This window comes from Cavia porcellus, unplaced genomic scaffold (assembly GCF_034190915.1).
Source record: "Cavia porcellus strain 051 isolate PalLab524CR breed Dunkin Hartley unplaced genomic scaffold, mCavPor4.1 scaffold_21, whole genome shotgun sequence".
NCBI lineage: Eukaryota > Metazoa > Chordata > Mammalia > Rodentia > Caviidae > Cavia > Cavia porcellus.
This window is the reverse complement of record NW_026947504.1, coordinates 41,281,575-41,293,933: the sequence shown is the minus strand read 5'-3', so window position 1 is coordinate 41,293,933 and position 12,359 is coordinate 41,281,575. Positions and strand designations below refer to the sequence as shown.

Sequence of the window (12,359 nt, the reverse complement as noted above, 5' to 3'; positions counted from 1 at the left end):
AATGCTGGGATTAGTGGTGCAGGGACTGAGAGTGGGTGATTGCTGGATCAGTCCACTGATTGGATAAGCACTAATCCCAGTAGACTGGATTCGGTATAAGTGAAGAAAGAAGCTTGTCTTGCTCTTGCTTGTTGCTTTTTCTGTTTGCTGTTGCCATCAATTGTTGCCTTCTGCCAACATGCCACCTTGCCTTGGAGCCAGCTGATTATGGACTAAAACTGAGGTAAACAAACTTTTCTTCTTTTAGCTTTAGGTGTCAAGTATTTTATTTCAGCAATGAGAGAAAACTAAGAAGGGAAGAAGAAGTAAAAATATTTAGATGCATCATGTACATGTATTGAATACCCACAATGAAATTAAACATATGTAACAAATATGAACTGAAAGTGATAATATTATTGATAATAAAAGTAAGTAAAGGAATCTAGAGATGGAAAGAGGGAGGCAGGTAGAGATGGGAAAGATAATAAAAAAAGAAATCAAGAGATTTTATTTACATGTACCTATTCTGTAAGATGAATATAAACTTCATATATTACAAATATGTACTGAGTTGTGGTGGATTGATAACTGGTGGTCAACTTGTAATACCAGTCGAACTGAATCAGTGTGGTGCTGAGTGTAGATAGCCCTCCTGAGGCCAAGATTGTTGCCAAAATGAAAAAGAGAATTCGAGAGGAAGAGGTAATGTTGTAGGTTCACTGTGGTATTGTTGGTTTTCCTGTTGCTGGTGGTTCTCCTGGAGGAGGTTGTTGAGCTTCTTTCCTGATATGAACTTGGATGTTCTCATCATCAGAGGAGCCCAGGACCTTGTTTTTGCTGAGAATGGCTGAGGTTCACTTTGGGGTAGATCTGGCCTTTCCTTTGGGCATCACTTCCTGGGTCCAGAGGGGAAGATGTGTGCTGGTCAATATTCAGGTGAAGCTAGCCATACTGGCTTCCTAATGAACTCAGCAGTTCTCATTGTCAGAGGTGCTCAGGACCTTGTTGTCACTGAGGATGGCTGTGGTACTTTTAGGGGAGCTCTGTCCTTACTTTGAGCATGGCTTCCTTGTTCCAGTGCAAAACCCTCAACTGACTGGTTCAGATCCTTCACCCCTGGCATAGACTTTGTAGCTTCCATTGATGATCTTTGGGCCTTCCACTGCAGACCCACGAAACAGACTTGCATGAGATGTTGTCGTGGTCTCTAGGTCTCCAGTTGGACCCATGGAATGGTATTGTCATGGATTCTAAGACTTCATAGGAATTCATGCAGGACATTGCCATGGGATTCAGGCTTTCAGCTGGATTCTTTGGATCTTATTGTGTGGACAGATTTCCTGCAGTGTTTCTTTTGTAGTTGAATTTTTGAGAGACCATTATGAAATAATTCTACAAATTATGTGTCTTGTATTAAATTCTTTTTCTTGCAATCCCTGACTACAACTTAAAGCAATAAAAATTTTTTATAAGGTGAGATGAATGAATAATTAGCTTTTGTTTCTGGGTTAAGTTGCAGAAAACCTAATCAAAAATGACTTAAATATATTAGGGTTTATTTTTCTATTAAAACAGGAATTCTGGGAATGAGTGGTCAGTTTATTGGCCTGGTGATATTGGAAGTCTTGGAGGGAAATGTTTCCTTTACTTATTTAGGTCTAATTAGACCTGTAATCTAATCGACAACTAAAAAGTTAATAATAACATTTATTGTGCATTGATGGATACAAGAATATGCCACTCTAAATATTCCTTTTTGACATATGAATTACTTTGGGCTAAGGGCTTTTGAGAACCAGCAGATGCAGACTCAACAAATTATCCAGTAGGTAGAAAGCTAAGCTAAACTCTCAGGACACAGAAGCAGACAAACAAGAAAGCAATAGCTCTACTTGGGAGGGTAAGGATCAAGGACCATTGAGTAATTAGAACCAAATTCATGAGAATCATAATCTGAAGAGGTGATTTTGTCTCCGGGAAGCAGGATGAGGTACTGGCCCCTCAGTATCTCCAGTTTTTTGTACCTCTGATGAAAGAATTCAGTCGAGACACATGGACTGCTGCACAAAAGTATAGTGAGAATTTACTGTAAAATATATTGAGAGATTTACGGTAGCAGTCAAGAAGGCAGGCAGTACATGAAACCATCCACACTGAATGTGTCTTTGAATTGAAAAATGGCGGCATTCTCTCAGGGGCCTTAATCATGTAAGAAATTCACAAAAGAAGTTTATGAAAGAAAAAATTCTAATCAAAATCAGGTTTAAGATCAAGATGGGAGAATTTTGAAACAATTTTTCATTTCTGGTATCACTGCGCCATAGGCTATTGTGGTGGCTTAAAAACTGTGGTCATTTGAAACACGAGCTGAACTGAATCAGTGTGGCACTGCATGTGGAGGATCCACCTGAAGACTGTTGCCAGAATAAAAAGGAGAAAAGAGAGGAAGAGAATAGCACTGTGGGTTCTCCTAAGTGTTGCTGTTTGGATTTTCTAATCCCTTTGAGCTGCTGGTTCTCCTGGAGGAGCTTGTCATGCTAGGAACTCAGCTGTTATCATTGGAGGAGCTTGGGACCTTATCACTGAGAATGGCTACAGTTCACTTTGGGGGAACACTGGTCCTTACTTTAAGCATCACTTCCTGGCTCTCTGGAAGGGAAGATATGTACTGTTCAGACTCCAAGAGAAGCTTGTCACATTGGCTTCCTAATATGAACTCAGCAATTCTCATCATTGCAGGAGCTCAGGACTTTGATGTTGCTAAGGATGGCTGTGGTGCTTTTCAGGGGAACCATGGTCCTTGTTTTGAGCATCACTTCTTATTTCCAGTGTAGAATTCTCAACTTATTGGCATAGCTCCTTCACCCTGCTGGCATAGACTTTCTAGCTTCCACCGCTGATCTTTGGCCTTACCAATGCAGATCCATAAAATAGACTTGCATGAGTCATTGCTATGGTCTTTAGGCCTCCAGTTGGACTTGTGGAGGGTATTATCATGGACTCTAGACTTTCAGCTGAACTCATGGAGGTTATTGTCATGGGATCCATGCCCTTGGCTTTATTTTCTATGTCTTGAGTGTATAGACAGATTTTTCTGTTCTTTCTTTGTATTGGTCTCCTTGGGTGACCATTATAAATAATACTGTATATGATGAGTCCTATATTATCTTATTCTTACAAACCCTGACTACCACAGCTATGGCAACCAGAAATGCCTTCTGCCTTTTTCTAGGAATAGAGGCCCTGTGTCATTGGCTCTGAGACCTAATAAATCACTATAAATATATTATACACTGAAGCCTTCATTTCTGCATTTAACTACACCTGACAAAGAATGCTATTTTGAACCCTCTTTGTTTTGTAAGCCTACTGACATCTAACTGCCTGCCTAGTGATTCTTATATACATTTGTTTGCTGTTAATCTAAAACTGGAAAAGATTTCCACTTTCATTCAATCAGATCTTGATACAGAAGCCCAAATCCCTTCCCTTTAATAAGATGGTAAGTAATCTTGAATTCTGAACACATTTTGAATTACTCATCTCTGGGTTCTCCCATGAAATATGTGTGCAGGGAGATACTTTAACAATATTTGATGGTTTTTCTTTTTAAATTATCTTCAACCAGTCTAGTTTTGAGAACCTAAAAGGAGTAAAGGAAGAGATTTCACTTTGATCCTGTATGTATCCAGGACCCTCTGAAGAGTGGCTCCCCAAACAGCCAGCAAAGGTTTGCATATCTTCATAACAAGGAGGGACGAGGCATCCAGGGGAAAGCATGAACGGTTCTAAGAAGGCTTGCTCGCATAGTTCCTCACGTGGTCTCATGTGGTCATGTGGTCATGGTCATTCTGCTTTCCAGCTGGGGCTCCCTAGAGGGCATTTATGAAAGCTGAACTGTCACATCTAGGTTCTGGGGTTAGTCTTCTTCTTCCTAACTGGTGGCTGAATTCTCAGAAAAATCTGTTAAAACAAGGAAAGTTTAGAAAAGGCTCCTTTCTCAGAGGCTACATTCAGATATATTCAGGGCAAAATACCTGTGCGGTTCTGGTTAGTTCATTGTGTCAGTGTCTGTGTGTGTGGCTGTGCTAGGGGTGGGAGAGGGAGCTGCTGAGCTTTCAGAGAAGGAAGGGGATGCTTCCTCTTTCCGTGACTCTTTTTAGTTTAGTGGTGGTTACTGTTTCTAGAAAATAGTCATCAGAATCCTGTAGGAATTTTAGAGCAGGATAGATTCTTAGGAACTTGACCTGGAGACCAGATTCTGGGTGTGAGGTAGATACATACTGACAGAGACAGTAGACAGGTTTGACATCTGCAGTTGTAAAGACGAACAGAACTGGGCTCTATTCCAGAAGGGAAAAAGCAACGTGTCTTTGAGTAATCTTTGCATTCAGCTACTAGATAGCATTTACAGTATGGCTGCTCCCTGGTGAGTAGGATAGTATGTAATTGGTCCAATCAGGTTACAGATTGAATCATTATTCCCAAACTGTAGCAAATTTTCTCAAATCTTGTGTGTACCTGGTTGCATATAGTTGTATGTGAGCTCTTAGCTGGTTAATTCTCATGGCTGAAAATAAGGTTCTAAAATTACTTCTGTCATCAATGGGACCAATTATATCATTATGAGGACAATTTAGGGTACAGAGGACATTTTGCCTTTTGTTTAAGGGGACATTTTAATGTGATTAATAGTGATTCTTTGTGGATTCTGAGAGAAGAAAGATGATTGAAAGCATCAGTGACACAGTGAGAATACTGAGCATCCAGACCAGGCCCATGGTTATAAGGATTTTGATCTGGAAAAAAATCCTTCTTTGGAAGAAAAAAACTTATTTCCAATACTGAGGAGAAGGTGTGTAGTGCTATGGGCCTAGGTTGGGTCACCATAGTTACCTTTATGGAGCCTCTGAGTCTCAATTTTCTCATCTGTAAAATGACAATTAGACAGTGGTCTTTGCTTTTAAAGAGATAATAGTGAAAATCTGCAGAACAAGCTGAGAAAAGAAATTTTTCATAAATTCCAAATATACAGAGTCAAGTGAAAAGGGATCTAGTGAATTACTCTGAGTGGTCCAGCCGCCGGACAGCTGTCCTCACTGATTTTATGTCTGTCAAACAACAGATGTGGTTCTGCATGTCCAGGGGAGTGGGTGCTCGTAAGGAGGTAATTTTTAATTCTATTTCATGATCTCCTCAGAGATAGGGCATTGTTTTATATTATTTTATGTGTCAGTCTTCTAGTGATAATATTTCCTTCCGTCATTCTTTGCAAAATATGTATGAATAGTGAAATAAATTTTAATAAATATTTCCAGGGAAAAATATACTTCAGACTATTTGTTTCTTATGCTTGGTAAAGCTGATAAAGGAACTGGGTGAGAGAAATTTATTACTATTCTATTTTTTGGATAGTAAAAGACTGTAGGAAAGAACACAGAGGTGTCTATTCAAGTCTGCCCTTGGAAAAACATAGATCAAGATGGATAGTCAAATGTGAATTGCTTCATTTGAAAATGACACAGTTATTTTAGTATAATATGGGCTGGTATCTTCGTTTTAGAAGCCTGAATTTAAGGCTATTTACAACCCAGTGGCTCTGGAGTCTTGAGGGATTTCTCTTTCCTCCTTTTGCACAGTTGTTGGTTCTTCTAACATTGATTTCTGTTGCTGTTCTTGGCTTTACTCAGTAGAGGTGGAAAGTAGTTTTCCAAATGTTAGAAGAAGAATGTTTTTCAAGTTTTTATTTTATTTGTGTTTTCATGAGGAGCTTCCAGCAAGTCTCAACCTAATGAAATAGTTCATTATCCTGAGATCTGTCGAAAATATCGATCTCAGAAACAACTTTTAAAAAATGTTCTTTGGTTGGTTTGCTCATGTTCTACTTCTCCCCTTGTCCAGTAAGAGCCGTGGAGGATCTGGAAACGCAGAGCTCAGTGGGAAAGCAGAGGGGTGCGGCAGTATTTCCACGCTGAAGCACTTCCCTTTTGACCTGCGCTGTGGTCAGATGGTGCCTCACAAAGTTCAGGTGTTGGAAATTTCACCTCCAGTGCAATAGTTTGGAGATGAGACCTAAAAAGGCATGATTAGGTCATGAGGGCTCTGCCTGGATGACCTAATCATCCCAGTCTGGGACTCAGTCATCCCAGGAGTATGTTAGATATTGCAGGAACGGGTTTATCATGAAAATAACTTTTGGTCTTTCCTTGCCCTCTCATGCTTTCTTGCCTTCTGCCTTCTTATATGCACAAAGATCCTCAGTAAATACTGGTGCTGTGCAGTGGAACTTACCAACCAACCGAACTGTGAGCCAAATACAGCTCTGTTCATCATAAATGACCCAAACTTGAGTGTTCTCTTATGGCAGCACAGAATGGATGAGGACACATTACCACTTTATATTAACAAATCCTCATGTTCAAAGAATCTCAAAGGGGTAACTTTTCATATAGCATTAAGTTTAATAGTTTTTATTGTAGATGGAAGCAAGTGAAGCCTGCCTGCTTTATTTTTTATTCCATTGCATAAGTAAATTTACTTTCAAATTTCTGTGTTTGTTTATAATTCCAAAATTAATCACAAGCTAAAATCTCTTCTAATTCCTTAGCTGCTTTTGGCTCTAAAACATGCTGATATTTGGAATTCAGAATTTTCTAACATGTGTTTACCTCCCACTTTGGAATCCCAAATACATCAGGGAAGCTGTCCTAGTAAACATACAAGACTCAGGGGAATATTCCTTTTGAAAGAAGCCCCTTTTCAGTAATTTTTTGGACTGCAAAACCTGAAAAATGCCTCACTGTTAGGATCAAGGCAAGCAGCCTCATTTTTTATGTATTCTGTCTGCCTAAGTGGTATTAAATCAGAGAGAATAGACTTCAAAGCCATGGTGCATGTCTGCTAAAGAGAATGTAGCTTCCTCAAATTTCTGGACATTTGTGGCTTGCACGGAGTCCTGTCAGCCTCAGCCTTCCATATCTCCTAATTATAGGTTCAGAAGAGGAAAGAGAATCTATTAAGGGGTCCTTTTCCAGGGATCGTTATTTTTGGAAGCATATTTTAGGTGACAGTGATTCTATTCAAGGGTATCCATTATATTTAATGGTGGCCTCAGGGACAGTAAGGGTTTCAGTTATTTCCCATAGCATAGCTGGCCTCAGTCTGATGCAGTTCGGCTTTCTCACCTGGCTCCCTTGTGATCAGTGAAATGTCAAGGGACAGAGTCACTTTCACAGCCCCTGAGAATGAATCCAAACCATGACCTTAGCTTCATTAGCAGCCTGACCCAACCAATCAGAGTAAAGCTTGCCTTTGATTCTGATGGCAGACATAGCTGAGAGAGGGACAGTAATGGCTTCCTTGGGGTGGCTCTGAGATAAAGCCCTGCTCTCTTTGAAATGACTTGTCAGTGCAGATATACTGACTTTGGATGTCTTTCTGCCTCTCTTTCTTTAATTGGAATGCCAGAACACTCAAGTTACCCCTGATCTCAAAGAAATCTTTATTTTCTCTTTTCTCTCTGAAATGCATTAAATACTCACAAATCTGTACTAACATCCAATATCTTTAGAATTTTTTGTTTAAAAAACTTACTGTTCATTTTAAATAATTTCACAGTAAAAACAACAAAGACAATATAAATAATTCTACCATACCCTTTACCTAGCTTAACTTAAATGTGAGTTAACATTTTATATGGTCTTTACATAGGGGTCAAAACCAGGCAATGAACCTAATATGATACTATTAGCTAATCTATGGACATTATTTAAATGTTCCCAATTGTCTCACTAATGTCCTCTTTCTTACCCAGGATCCAACGCAGGGTCATACATTGCATTTATTTGCCCAGACCTCTTAGTCTCTTCCAATCTGGAATAACTTCTCAGTCATTCTATATTTTTCCATGGTCTTTATACTTTAAAATGCATTGACGAGTTATGTTGTAAAATGTCCTTCAGCTAGGGTTTGTTTGCATGTTCCTCAATTCAGGTTATGTCTTTGCCGTGAATGTCATGATCCCGATGCTGTGCTGTGCTCTGTACATCATTTCACAGGTGCATGATGTCCGCGTGTCTCACTGCTGCTGAGGTGAACTTTGATCACTCTTAAGGTTGTGTCTGCCACTGTGAGGGTCCTGTTTTTCCTTTTGTACTGAACAAATATATTGCTGAGGGATATGTCAAGACTGTATACAAGTCTGCTGTTTCTCACCATACTTATTCATGTCATTAGATTTTTGCAATTAAGTAATCCTAGTGTGCCTATGAGACTATGTTCTATTTTTAAAAGATGTGCCACCATAAATTTGGCTATTCTAGACTTTTCATCTAAATGAAATAAGATCACACGTGAAAAAGATTCACACAGAGCAAAAGGCTTGCCACACAAAAAGAATGCTAGTGTGGGAATAGTGTTATGGTCTAAATCCCTCTTTTTTCTCATTACTATTGACGTTTGTTTTACTGATATCAATATTGTTTGTGATCTTTGCTATTTTCTTAGACACCAGAGTGAAAAGCAAATCCAATAGATGATACATAGGCAAAGATGCTCTTACAAAAATTCAATGAATGAAGTAAACTTATTCTGTTTGTCTAAACAGCCCTTTCCCTTCTTTTTGCTTTCCTCCCCTCGCTTGTGTTAAAGCATACACTGAGGCCTAAAGCATGCCAGTCACAGCCATAAAAAGGTGAGGATAACATGGTCTTGACCTCCAGAAGTGCTACGCTCCCAGTATGACAAATGCTTAGACTGGATGCTGGAATGTTGATTGACTTGGTCTAGTGTGAAAACGCGCTTGTCTTGAAACCATAAAGTGAAAATTAAAGCACAGGGCTACAAAGGATTAAGGTGAGTTCAGGATAAAGCTTGTGATTAGACACAAACAATGATATGAAATATATATGTAAAAGTCTGAGATAAATGTGTGCCTCAGGGAAAGAATTGTCTAAATATTTTAATAACAAGTTTATGGGTAAAATCATGAGATAAATACAAATTACCTTTGACTTCTGCAGATACAAGAGATGGGCAAAGTGGTGCCATCATCTTACGGACTTTAATTAGTATGTTGAACTTCTGAAGTGTGTATACATTTTTTGGATACCTATGTTGACTGTAATTTTTGCTGCTGAATGGTTTTCACTAAGATCTTGTTTCTGTTGAATTGTATTTTAAAAAAAAGGAAAAGTGAAACCAGATTCTCCACATGTGAATGGGTTCTTTACTAAAAATCTCTAGCATGGCTGCTTTTTGTGAACCAGTATGGAGAGACAGAAGCCCGGCAAACATACACAAAAATAAATAAATGGAAAGCAAGGGGATCAAGAGATGGGTGAAGTGAGGAGGCAGGAAAGGAAAGCAGATGAAAAGATGAATTAAGATATATTGTGCACATGTACCAATTTCTCACAAGGAATATGAACTTTATATACTACACACTTGTACTAGTAAACTAAAATTTTCAAAAAAGAAACCAGAAGATGCCCCTCTTTGAAATCTTCATTTCTGGTTAGAGACTGACTATCTGCTTCATAATAAGTCTGTGGGAGAAAGAGAACCTCACACTTTATGCCACCATACTTTATGCCACTAAAGAAGTCAATGAGAGGGTCTCATAAGCTATAAAACTTGATGTGGTATTAAAGTGTGCCAACTTTTATCTAGCAAATGATGCATCTCTCTTATGTGAATGATTCCTCCAAATATCTGCTTTCCCATAATTTTGAAAAATACATTCATCTCTATTTAATGAATCTCTTTATTCATTTTCAGTATATCAATTAATTTGGAATTTTTATTATGGTAAAATATGCAAGCACATCATTTTTATGAAGCTGAAGAGATCATCTCATCCTGGAAGGTGGGAAATAAGGAGCGCTGAAATCATGCTTCATCCCCAAGACATCTCACAACGATGAATAGAAGCAATGGCTCAAAAGGACTCAGTGTAGAAAAACCTGCAGAAAAAAATATATATATAAATAATAGAATGGAGCAATAATTCTTTGTTTTAAAAATGGAGATGCTATGCCATTTCCTGAATTCCTTCTAACCAAATAAGAACACGGAAAAAGAAATATGTCATTCATTTTACTCAGCTGAGTTATATATCTGTCAAGTGTTTATTGGGAGAATAATGTGTATTTGCAAGCATTTCCGCTGTCTGCCTTTTTATCCTGCTTTGGTCACCCACTCTATCTGTTTTCATTTGAATACTGAATAGATCTGCTTGGAGATCAATACAAATAATGATGGCCAGTTGAATGACTCACCTAGCTGTCACTTCTAAGACTTCTAAATAAAGCTCTGACTTCAGTGAATCCCACTCTTCAAGCCCTGAGTCACCTTTGGGAAGCAGATCTTTCTTGGACAGTATCGGAGGAACCCCTTTAGCTGCTAAGGGGCATGATGGTTGTTGGATGAGGAAAAGAAAGCATCTTCCTAGTGTTCTTTCTGTGCTTTTTAGAACCCCATGTGAAAGAAACATGATAGCTAGTCATCATATATTGTGACTCCTTCCATGTTTCTGGTAGATAGTAGGATTGTTGCAGTTTGATAATCGGATAGTCTTCCTCAGTGTTTATTAATTATTATTAAACATTACTAAGTCTGAACTATGGCAATCTCACTTGCTCACAGAGAGCAAAAGGCTCTTCATGTCATATTTTATACAAACAAACATTTATAGAAGGTTAATTGCAATTAGACTCCATTAATAAAATAACACACTCTACTTACAAATGATATAGTGATCATCAAATGAAATACACCCACTTCTCATCTTTTTTCCTTTTTAATGTCCTTTTTGAACCCTTTTCAAATCATATTTCTAGTTGGTCTGATTCTAAAAATATTAGATGCCCCTAACTTGTTGCCTTCAAACACATTAATCTAAAACAGCTACATAAAGATTTGCTACTTACCATGTAGCGTTAAACAAGAGAAGTGCAGTGTTTTGCCACCTGGTGAGTAGCAAAACTAGAAAAGAAATAGCTCAGCTGGAAATATGGATGTGCTTACCAAATCATGTGTAACCGTGACTTCACCTGTTATTTTTGAGCCAAATGAGTATGTGTGTGGCTGGCTAAGCAGAATCCGTGTTTTTATGTGAAGAAGCGATGAAGGAGGAGAGGAAAGGTGTATTTTTGGTAGTGGCTCTGAGCTTTTCTCAGGGCTACATGAAGTGGACATCGTTTTTGTGGCCAGTGGCTGGCATCATGGGGATCTCTGTGGCATCCAAAGCAACTAAGGAGTAGAGACTCCTGTAGCCACAGGAAGAGACCTGTAGCAGTGGAAGCCCTCAACCAGTGGTAGGCAGTTGGCGTGACCTTGACCTCCTACTGATGGTCTTTCAGTAAAAGGTGAAAGATTTATGCGATCTGAAGAGAAACCAAGTATTACTGTGGCCTTTCAGTAGCTATGTCCTCCTGCTGTTTATCAGCTGCATCCACATCATTTTAACACACATCAGTCTTTTCCCTGTAGGACAAGTGGGTTTGAATGCTTTTATGTAGAGAAATTTACTTACCAGCTAGATGTAGCAAGGATTTCCAATTTAGTCTAAAGGTTGGATTGGATAAAAAGCACAAAAAGATTAGTAAAGCTTTTAAAAATATTTTTTGTATGTAAACAAAAGAGTGTAGAAAGTCAAGAACTGCTGTACATTGTGGTCCAATAGAAGGCCCTTTTAGAATAGAATTATCTAATATTTAAAAATAAACATGCAAAGTGAAAGAAATCTGCAAAATTACACTATATTGAATTCAGGACTCTGGAAAATAAACAAAAATTTGTACATATTGCTAAGACTAGAAGGAAATACAGCCTGTTACAAAAAAATGGTATTTCTACATGGTGAGAATATAGATGAGTCTGTCTTCCTTTCATTTTTCATTTTTCATACTTTCTGTCATAAGAATGAATATCTTTTCATAGTAAAGCACAATGAATAAACTAAGAGGCATAGATATACACATATGTGCATGTGCTGAAAATATCTTTTAAAAGTAATTTTAAGCCACAAAATGCCCTAACTATTGGACTTATGGAGAGCCTGAGGTTCTCATTATAATCTAATTTTTGGTGAAAAGCTTTGTCTTCTGGAAAATCTCATTTTAAAATATAAAATACAAAATAGTAAAGTGAACACTAATACATGAACATGATATGAAAAGCATACCTGTTCTTGCAGATTACTAGGAGCATAAACCTAAATATGTAGGGAAGGCATAAACAATATTTTTTCAGTGCTGAGGACCAAACTCAGGGTGTAGAGAAAGCTAGGCAAGTGCTCTATCTTTAGGCTACACCCCAAGAGTTTTTTTTTAACAAGAATCTTATTGTTTGTCAGGATGGTCTCAGGATCCTGGATC

The 12,359-nt window shown here is 38.2% G+C and overlaps 1 long non-coding RNA gene across 1 annotated transcript; it reads right to left on the bottom strand.

Moving 5' to 3' along the window:
- Positions 1–9,729: 9,729 nt before the first annotated feature.
- LOC134472050 (uncharacterized) lies at positions 9,730–11,565 on the bottom strand. Its single transcript, XR_010041875.1, has 2 exons — positions 11,516–11,565; positions 9,730–9,944 (listed from the first exon to the last, which is right to left on the bottom strand). It is a non-coding gene; the product is annotated as an uncharacterized LOC134472050 (long non-coding RNA).
- Positions 11,566–12,359: the final 794 nt, after the last annotated feature.